Here is an 11,210-nt window from a genome sequence, read left to right on the forward strand (position 1 = left end):
CTATAAAGGCCTGGATAGAAGTTACTAAGAAAGATAAAGAAGATGCGCTTGTACAAATGGAGAAGATGCTACAAGATTGCGACGTTAGCATAGTGGCCGCACTTCACTATGCATCCAGGTTCGAACTCCCTTTTGAGAATGACTGGTCATTTGGAAAACAAGCACTAGTAGGATCGTTGGTGAGTTTCTATTTAAATCTCTCTATTTTTGTTATAATTACATTTTTGTACTAACTACAACAAATTAAATTAATATTTTAATTTTGCGAGGGATACGCTACATAAATTCATGATTCATAATTATAGGAAAATTGAGGGTGCTGATGAAGTAACTATAAAACACATGCTAAAGCAATTCTCGCGAAGCTTATCTGTCAGATGCAGTATCCGAATACAAACCCTAAGTTTATTTTCTTAAATTCAGTTTAAAGTTTAAACTTTTTAGATAAATATTTTAATGCCTAAAATAAAATCGCACATGCATCATTGTAGCTATAACATTATCCTGGGCATCCCGCCTATCTTCTATACACTAGTTTTGTAGCACTACCACAAACCCGCATAAAGTTGTCTGATTTTTCATTACACTACCCAAGCTGCTACTATTGAAAGCGCTTGATAGGATTTTTAACATCTATGCAAATAAGGTCAAAATCACATAAAATACTTGCAAGAATATAATGATGTTGTAATATATATGCTCATGTAAGGTCGTTCTCCTCAATGACTATTTGGATAACTTATGTTGAAACAATTCCTAATTAACTACTTAAAATTAAAAATACAGAAAAGGGATTTTAAAATTGGGTAATATTAAAAACGAATTTTAATTAAAAACTAATCTGACAAAAGAAAAGAGTTTTAAATACCAATTTATAAAAGCACTAGGGTTCCACCATCACCTAGCAATCCTATGTATTTTAACCAACTACTTATGATTTACACATGCCACTTTGAAGGTTAGGTTTTCCTAATTTATATTCTACTTGGAACCTCCAACATAGAATATATATCTAACATGCAACCCGTCCGGACGTTCGGATCAAATCTGAACATGAAAGACTTATTATGCTTTATGAAAACCCTTTGAAAAACCATATAAAACGTAGTGTTCATCTTAAGTGAAATTACATTTATTAATCACAAGAAGCTAGCGTCAATTTCAGGGAACCTTCCGACCAAAATTGCATCAAATCTCTTTTCTAAAGATCCTAATGGTGATTATGCATTAAGACAATTAGATAGTTTTAATCACGGTAATTAATAATTCAAAGTATGCATGTAATCAATCATAAGCAATTAAATAAAAATCACATATTCATGCTAAGGCTCAAGGCTTTGCCCTAGCAAAATGGATTAGTTACTCATATTCATAATTGAAATCACAGAGAATATTATTAGAATAAAAGGAATGAAAACACCTTAAAGTAGAAAATCTCCAAGAACCCTAGCAAAGTTCTCTGTCTCCAAAGTTGAATAAAGGAAGCGTAACCCTAAAACTAGGAACGGCAAAGCAATATATTTGCTAAGCCATCGCACAAATCCTAAAACATAAGTCTCTTATTCCAACTAGGAAACTAATTAATAAATAAAAGTAACTTAGAAAATAAAGTTTTAATTATGCTAGTAGAATCTGCCAAGTACTTGTCCAGCCACGTTTTAACCTCAAATATCCTCCAAAATCCGGCCTATGATAGCTTATTTTGAAGATCAGGACATTCTGAACACATCTCCAGAAGGCCATGAACCCATCCGAAGTCATCTTGGACTCCAAAAACGCAATTTAAGCCCAAAACGTCACTATTTCAGCATTGCACATCGCTCCTTTATTTTATTGCCAGAAAATAACCGCTTGGTGGAAAAATCTGATATTTTGATACAATTAAGCAAAGTGACTCACGAACATCCTCCAACTAGAATTACTCAAAAATTCATCCATTTGGCAACGTTTTGCTCCAGAGGAAGTAGAAAGTCCTATATTAAAAATACAATTCAAAGTATCAAAATTCTTCCAAAATATTAACCAAAATATATTAAGAATAGGGTTAAATATATCATATAAAATCTACTCATCAAAATACCCCCAAACTTAGCTTTTTGCTTGTCCTCAAGCAAAACAAATCTAGAAAACAAAAGAAAAACTTAACAAACTAAAAACTTAGATGAAATTTAGCTAAACAAAATTCTCACTTTCAAGTTGCAATCCATAGAAAACGTTAAAAATCAGAAAATCTTTTCAAAAGTTCCAACTAATCCCACCACAGAGTCTAAGTCATTTAGAATCAATTAGAAAAAGAATTCACAAACTTCCTTCAGTGTAAGGTGAACCAACATAGTTAAAGAGACTCGACTAAAATTCTTACCTCTCATCCCTTTATTCATACTTCACACACTAACTTCACATATATTTTTTTCCTTTCTCTTTTCGACTTTTTCATAATAATTTTTTTTCCCTTTTTTTTTTTTTTTTTTTCAGTAACAGTAGTGGTCGTGCAATGTCGGTTCCCTTAAGCTTTCGATCCAACTCATGTAACGAACTTTAGGTCAATGACTCCCAAACCATTAGGGCTTTAGGGCACTAAGTGTAGAACACCCCTAAGGATGCTCTCCTTAATTGTCTCGAGCCCAGAGCCTGCATCTCCTCGACCACAGAGCCGAACGGCTCTCCCTCTCTCATTTCAAACCAGAGACAGATCGTCTACCCTCCTTGTGGTGCCATTTCATGCTCTCCTATATATGCGGTCATGGTTAAGTCACGTTAATATTTTATATTTTTATTATTTTTTATTTTATTATCTCTATTAAAAAGTTAATATAAAATATTAACGTAAGTTAACCGTGACCACACAAAATAGAAGAGCATGCACAGGAGGCAGATCTGCCTCCTTTCAAACCAACCCGTGAAGAAAGAAAATTAATAATTAAGATTCCCAATGTAACCCGTGAAGAAAGATAATTAATAATTAAGATTCCCAATGTAACAGGTCCCCATGTCTATTACTCCAAACCTTCAACCACTTGAGAGATGTCTTTAAAATCCGAAAATGCTCTCATCCTCTCTACAACCAAAAACCCAACGACAATCACACCTCAGTGTCACTATAATCCAGTCGTGGCGAAGTAAGCATGAAAACTGAGATGCATGAAAGTAAATCCCTCCTCCATGTGTCAATTTTTTTTTTTTTTTTTTTAGTTTCTTTCGTTTCAGATTTATGTGGTAAACTAACACATGCATGTGTTTCCATCTGTGTGAGGACCCCCGATAGTTGCAAATCCGAGACAAACAACATGAGAAAAACACCCTGAGTCGCCAGCTCTTCACAACCAAACCGTGTGTCTCCCAAGCCTCAACCCATCGCGGATTCAAGTTCCATTCATGCAGATCGAAACCTTTCACACATGCAACGGTAATCATCTCCCACTTGGTTCAATATACATATCTCTCAGCTTGCTAAAAATCTTTGAGAGCTATGTTTCGTGATGAGTCTGGGTAGAAGCTTACACTGATTTTCTTCCGTATTAGGTACCCGAGATGCACAAAGAGACGGAAAAGACTGACTCGAATAGTCCCCAAACTCACGGATCTGCAAAGTTGGAGGTTAAAACCGTTACCCTTGTGATTGATTGAACTGTGATCTGGTATTTTGTTAAGAAAACTAGTACTGTGACTAAAAAATGACACTCAAATCCAGTGTAGAACCGAGAGAAAACACCCCCTGAGCTGCCGATCCAGTGGTCCCAGAAGGCTGAATAAACGGCAAATGCCTCGGCCTCTGCAAATCAGGAAGGTAAAGATCTTGTTCTTCTGCTTTCACTCAGCTCAACATGTACAGATTCAACTACATTTCATTTATAATGCCATATTGACCGTGTATATACTCCCAGAATGACTTTATACGAACTGAAAACATACAAGCGCTTGAAAAACTTGGATCTCGAAACTGGTAACAACTGCGGACTAGAACACATTTGCTCCCAGAAAAGAATGAAATAAGCCCTGGATCAGAACTGAGAACATACATGTAGACCATGTGAACTGGAACCTTTTTGAGGACATAATGAAAAACCCATCCCGGACTGGAATAATGAAATACTATTCAACTCCAATGCATGAGTAATATATCTGCTGAAAAATAGTTATGGTTTCTAACTCATGAATCTGGTGATTTTTGTTTTGATCTGTATAGGAACTCCAGTTTGGTCCCTGCACAGAGGTAGAAGACATGATCAGCTCGGACATCTCAGGTCCGATGTCTATATGAATGTAAGATTAATTCTAGACTTTGTTTGGGTCCTGATCTGTATAGATGTTCGTTCTATGTCCCTGCATGTACTCATATTGGTACTCTGTGTAGGGATATGCGGATCCCTCATATTGGTACTCATATTTGTGTTAGCCATTCCTGTTATGTTTCTGCATAGTATAGTGATTAGAGTTTTTTAATGAGAAGAATTTGAAAGACCAATGTAGATGGAAGTCACATTTGCACTATTGGGGCGAAACTATTGACACACCCCATCCCGAAGAAGGGCATGCTGGCCGTCACGTGAGAGTGACGTCACCATTTGCACAGTACGGAAGCTTTAATTATACAACTTCATAGGTAATACACCCGAAGGTGCGTCCTAATTTGGTCAATTCTGTCAGAACCCCGCTGAATTCCTCGTAGTCACCACACCTCTGCAATTCTTTAACCTGGAGGGGCGCAAAACCAAAATTGAGTGGGTCAGTAAAACAAATCTTTTCAAATCCAACTTTTCTCAAAACATTGTAACCCCTCTCCGTAAAACTTGTATACTTTCCCAGAAATGTAAAATATAAATATACATATATAATCTCAAAACTTCAATTCACTTTTTCAACATTTTTCATATCAGTTATGCCATGCTATGTCTAAATTCAACAGTATAATATGAATGCATCAACATAAATCAGGTGAAAGAAAATAATCAACCGGAGGCCCTACAATGGCCCTGTACGGCTGAATCTAAAGCTCAATATCTCATTCGGCCGGAGTCACCAACTGTGACCTGTACGGCCTATTGCCGGAGTCACTAGCTGTAACCTGTACGGCCTCTTACCGGAGTCACCAACTGTGACCTGTACGGCACTACACTGCACATAAGTCGGAACCACCTAATGTAGTCTGTACGACTTAATGGTTAATATTACGCTCTAGTGCTTTTCTCATCAATCATCTGTGCACATAATCTAAGGTCACCCACCAGTCGGAACCTCTCTAAAGGTCTGTACGACTGGCCTGTCGGAACCATCTCCTGTGGTCTGTACGACAGCATATACTTGGATCCAAGGCGAGCGTGCGATGCGGTGAATACTATAAGCACTAATACCATGGTGCAGGTTATGAACCCAATATATCTCAACATCATCATAACAGTAATAATACTCACCTGTGCGTCCACCGCACCATTTCACATATATGCATCATATATCATTTCATACTTTTCATATCATTTCTATGCATGGCATTTCAATTCCCGTTTTTCTATATACTTTTCATATCATTTCATGCATGGCATATTTTCATTCAAATTCAATTTCTGGGAAAATGTCAAGTATATATATATATGGAAAACAAAACTGCCCACTCACAGAATACATCGACGTGTCGAAGGTCCCTGAGCCTCCCTTAGCCCTGCCCAACGTCCGTATAATCCTCGCCTATACGAGAAGTAACCAAATTGACGTTATTTAACGCATAATTCCACTCTTAGCTAATAACTCCTCATATATTACTCAAATTGGGTATATGAATATACCACTGTGACCTACACAACCTCAGGATCATTCCCATATTTTTAAAATAATTTTTGGAGTCCTCACGCGCCCCCACGCGCCTGACGTGGCACGGACCTACGCGCCCCCACGCGCGGCCACGTGCAACGCATGCTGACGGCGTCAGTTAACGCCGTCAGGAATATTCCGTTAAAACCCCGGAATATTTCGTTAAACTTAACCGGATACCGTTACTGCCGTTAGGATATTCCGTTAAGTTTAACGGAATATTCCAGTTTCTTCTCCGACGGTCCTTCGCCGGACTCCGGTCGCCGGAAACTGGGTAATTTTTCAAATCCACTATTCTCCTTCGTTTTTCAACCATTTTTCATGTAATTTATACCAAATTTAAGCCCTAAACACCTACTATCACATTGGACTAGTTTTAGGGCCTAAAAACTACGAGATCAAACTTTTCAAAAATTCAAGAAATCGGCCAAACTTACAACTCGTGATCCTGACGTCCAATTCATGCCAACGAAGCACTCCGAGCTTCATTGGGACTTCCTTAAGCTCACTGTGAGCTTGGTTTCACCTAAAACAAAGCCAATTCGAAGTTCGTGAACAGTGCAATATTACGGTGACTTTGAAACTAGGGTTTTCCGAAGTCAAACTTACTTGAAATGGGTACCATCGTGATCGTATGGTCTTCAGGAGTACGATGGCACTCTTAAATCCGTCGTTGGTGGAAGTTTAGGGTGGTTTTGGAGTTTGTCCGTGTGAGTTCGAAGGAGAGGGAGAGAGAACTGAAAGTTTCGTGAGGGAGGAGAGAGAGAGAGACAATGTTACGGGTTATGGGGAGGGTTTTGAGGTGTGGGGATCCCACGTGTCCAACCCAATCCCAATTTCATAATTTCCAACATAAAAATCCAAACTTAAGCCTAGTTTAAGTTCCTAAAACCAAATAACTTAGGAACTTAAAGTAAAACCAATTGTTAAATTTTCGCCCCTTAGTCCGTTTAAGGGCATTTTCGTCTTTTCACGTCCTCAGAATTAAAATTCCGGGACGGGCTGTGACAACTATGCAGTTGGTTTGGGATACAGAGCAACAATTGTGAAGTTAGAGCTCCATGAGGTCCATTTTTAGTGTGGTGCAATTGTAACTTTGGATCAGGATAGTCTGCTCTCCCCTATCTCATCTCCTTCCTATGCTTTTCTATTTGAACGGTCATAGTTAAGTCATGTAATTATTTTATATTGAATTTTTATTTATAGAGATAATAAAACAAAAAGTATTGAAACTATAAAATGTTAAAATAGTTTAACCGTGATCGTTTAAATAGGAGGGCATGCGAAAGGGATGGAATGGAGGAGGGCAGACAATCCATTTAAATGTAAAGTTCATCAATTTAACCAAGAACATCAAATAGCGATGAGACATAAATTGATATAATTTTAAAATTTCACGTTTGACATGACTGAAAGCTACATAAAATAAAATTGTGTATAAATGAAATTTTATGTCTTCCCAAAAGAAATTGATGTGGGTAAAAGAAAAACAAATAAAACATTGACACTTCATTTTAGGTGTATAGATTTTGAGGAAATTATAAACTCAACTTATCAACACAAGCATATGTTTTTTTGTGTAAATAAACACTTACTTTATGATGTATAATGATTTACTTAAATCGGTGTAGTATGTCTAACCCCAATCTAGGTCTCATCTAGGTCCATAGGTACTAGGCTCTAGCTTGCTACTCAACTAGTGCTTAGCGTGCTTTAATTAGGAGTTATCAAAAGTCTAGATCTGCTAATGTGTATTTAGTGTTACTCTCTGTTAAATGAATATTAAATCATATAATTATTATTGTTCAACAGTTATTCATTGTTGGTTGGTGTATGAAATTTAATTATGTGGACTGGATAGAGACTTCTAAGTGCACACCCACTATATATGTCAGCTCATCTTCTAGTAAAATCAGGTTTCACTGAAATACCCAGCAATGAAGAGGGAGTTAGATCTCTCACCAAACATTCAACCTCTCCCCTCTCACCTTTCAATGTTTCAAACTTTCAACCTCTTCTCCCTTCTCATCCTTTAACATTCCAAGCCCTTCTTTTTTACTTGTTTTCTCTAAATTTTTAAACCCACATTTCAGATTTGACTTTTGCCTTCTCTTACAGTTGTAAGTGCAACTTAAGAGGGAAAATGTCACCGAAAAAAATCCAATCTAAGAAGACAGGTAAATAGCTTTACCCTTTTTGTTTTTTGGTGTGAAAAGCGAAGGTTACAATATCTACATTCCACACAATGTATATGATGGTATGATATTCTTTGTAATATTAAAGAAGGCATAAAAAAATTTGGACATTTTTTAGAGATCTGGATTTATATGGGTGAAAAGTGCAAAATTACATTTGAGAAGTCGAAGATTAACAATATATTTGCATGCCCGAATCATATCCAAATAAATAAATAATTGGAAGCCCAAGGTTCACATGTAATTTTGCAGTTTTCACTCATACAGACCCAGAACTCGAAAAAATGTTCAGTTTTTTTATGCATTCTTTAATATTACAGAGAATATCATAACATAATATGCATTGTGTAGATATTGTAACCTACACTTTTCACACCAAAAAGATATAAAAAACAAAAGAGTAAAATTATTTATCTATCCTCTTGGATTAGATCTTATTCTTTGGTATTATCCCTCTCAAGTTGCACTTACAACGGTAAGAGAAGGCAAAAGTTAGATCTGAAATGTAAGGTTAGAAATTTAGAGAAAGCAAGTAAAAAAAGAGGGCCTGAAATGTTGAAGGGTAAGATGGGAGAAGAGATTGAAAGTTTGAAACATTGAAGGGTGAGAGGGAAGAGGTTGAATATTTGGTGAGATTATCTCTCTCTTTACGGCTGGGTATTTCAGTTAAACTTGATTTTAGTAAAAGATGAGCTCTGACATATATAGTAGTTGTGCACTGAGAAGTCTTCATCCAGTCCACATAATTAAACTTTATACACCAACCAACTATGAATAACTGTTGAGCAACAAAAATTATATGATTCATTGTTCATTCAACGGAAGGTAACATTAAATACACATTAGCATATTCCGAATTTTGATATCGGGTTCAACATACTAGACCGATTTACACATAAAAATGAAGTGCCAACGTTTGATAAGTGTTTATCCCCGCATCAATTTTTTTTGTTTTGGAAAGAAATAAAATTTTATTTATACACAAGACTAGTTAATAATGTAATTAAACTTGCTATTCAAAATTTGAAATGAAGTGCTAATGTTTGATTTGTTGGTGTTTAATTGTGATGGTATTTGGTGAAATGCACTGATAAAATAACACAATTGTGTAGGAAAGCGGAGGCACCTATCATGGCACCAACCTAACGGGTTTCCATGAAGGACTGAAAAAGAAAGGCCATGCATTGTATTACCATTTCTGTGAGGATGGCTGCAAAAATTGAGAAATTTGCCGCTCTGTCAAAAATAAGACAAAGAAAATATAATTTTTAAGTACGCAATTATCCAACAGAGCATACCAAACCGCATTTAAGATGCACCGAGAAATATCTCGCAGAAGTAACTGAAATTTTTAGCTCTATTGGAGTTACAATTGGAGACATATAGTATCATTATACAAATGGTTGAAAATTTAATATTTAAGTATGCAAGTGGTTGTATTATTATCAAACAAAGTATACCAAACCACATTTAAGACGCACCGAGAAATATCTTGCAGAAATAACTTTGAACTTTTTTCAGGTTTTTGTCCCATCAAAATTTATTTCAGTCATTTTTCCCAAAACCAACGTACAAGGACAAAATCCCACTTCATCTACTGTTCTACAATGTAAAAGGGTGTGAATCCTCTTTTGAGAAGTAAAAAGGGAAAGAATCTTTTGTGGATCGAAATACGAAAACTATTGTTATTTTATGTAGCCTTAAGTTTCCCATGTTGAAATCGAAATTTTAAAATTATCAGTTTATGTATTATCGCTATTTGATGTTCTTGGTTAAATTGATGAAGTTACAGGACTTGGATTGTCTGTCTTCCTTCATTTTTCATGCCCTTCTATTTGAACGGTTACGGTTAAGCCACATTAATATTTTATCTTTAACGTCTCAAGGTGGCAGCTCGGAAATGATGGGGGAGACTTGGCAAGGGCTGAATGTCCAGGAACGCTGCTTGATGATACAGCGTGCGGTATATGCTGAGGTGGAGCCACATGAGGGTTCTAGTATGAACACTCGTGTGCTGGCCCATGTCGAAGTTGAGTTGGTGGATGAGCAGCATCCGAGTGCGGCTCAGGAAGCGGGCATTGTAGCTCGGGGTGGTGGCGGTTGGCCCTCAACAGCCGCAAGGCTGCCATGAATTATCTATTCTGGAACTGCCATGGTCTGGGGTCGGACACGGCAGTTCGAGCTCTTCATGGGCTTATACGACACAACAGACCCTCTATGATTTTCTTATCTAAGACTAAAATGAAGAGTCATAGACTAGATGGATTGCGGAGATGTATGCGGTTTTCGCATGATTTTAATGTGGACCCAATCGGAAAGGCTGGGGTTTTGAGATTATGGTGGGAAGATTCTTTGGAGGTGCACATAGTTTTTTCGTCAAGGTCAGTGATTGATTCTATTGTAAGGGTTGATGGCGTCCATCAGTGGATGTGGGTCACTGGTGTCTATGGTACAGCGTACTCTGGTGAAAAAGCTGAATTTTGGGCTTGGATGCAATCTCATTTTTCTCCTTCGGATGTTCCTTGGCTCTGTGGTGGTGATTTCAATGAATTCATTTGGGATTTTGAGAAGTCCGGAGGAGTGGCGGTTAATTACAATCGGCCTCGGTTTTTGGAGGACTTTATGAATGCTGCTGAGTTGTTTGATCTGGAGTTCAAGGGCCCTGCCTTTACGTGGAGGGGTTTTAGGCGTGGGGAGTGGGTGGAAGAACGCTTGGACAGGGGTCTTATTAATGGGCTGTGGCAGGAGGTTTGGCCCAACTCGTTGGCCTTGCATGGACCTGTCCAGGGATCTGATCACTGTCCTCTGATTATTAAGTTGGAGTTAGATAGGCCAAAACGGAGGAAGTTGTTTCGTTTTGAGGCTTTCTGGGCTAAGGAGGATGATTGTAAATTGTTGGTTAGTGAGTGCTGGGCTCGGCGGGAGGAGGCAGGGGCTCCGGTTCATTGGGTGTCTAAAATTAATGATTGTAGGTCTCGCCTTATTCGCTGGAGCCGCAATAAATTCAAAAAGCGCGGCCAGCAAATAGAGGACCTCACCCAGCAACTCGGGGTGCTTCAGGAGAATTGGGGTCCAAATTTTACTGCAATTCAGGAGAAGTCTAGACTAATTGATGACCTTCGCGCTCAGGAGGAAAGTTATTGGCATCAACGATCTCGTGTTCAGTGGTTACGTGAGGGTGATGCAAATACTAAATTCTTCCATCAATCA

General features: G+C 37.7%; 1 long non-coding RNA gene across 2 annotated transcripts; it reads left to right on the top strand.

The window, feature by feature from the left end:
• The first annotated feature begins 3,237 nt into the window (after positions 1-3,237).
• On the top strand, positions 3,238-9,127 carry LOC139193590 (uncharacterized). Of its 2 annotated transcripts, XR_011577903.1 has the most exons (5): positions 3,238-3,406; positions 3,523-3,597; positions 3,692-3,787; positions 4,187-4,263; positions 9,113-9,127. It is a non-coding gene; the product is annotated as an uncharacterized lncRNA (long non-coding RNA). The 2 variants fall into 2 exon arrangements; XR_011577902.1 differs by lacking the exon at positions 9,113-9,127 and having other exon boundaries at positions 3,239-3,406; positions 4,187-4,476.
• The last annotated feature ends 2,083 nt before the right edge of the window (positions 9,128-11,210 follow it).

This window comes from Malus domestica, chromosome 17, assembly GCF_042453785.1.
Source record: "Malus domestica chromosome 17, GDT2T_hap1".
In the NCBI taxonomy this organism is placed as follows: Eukaryota; Viridiplantae; Streptophyta; class Magnoliopsida; order Rosales; family Rosaceae; genus Malus; species Malus domestica.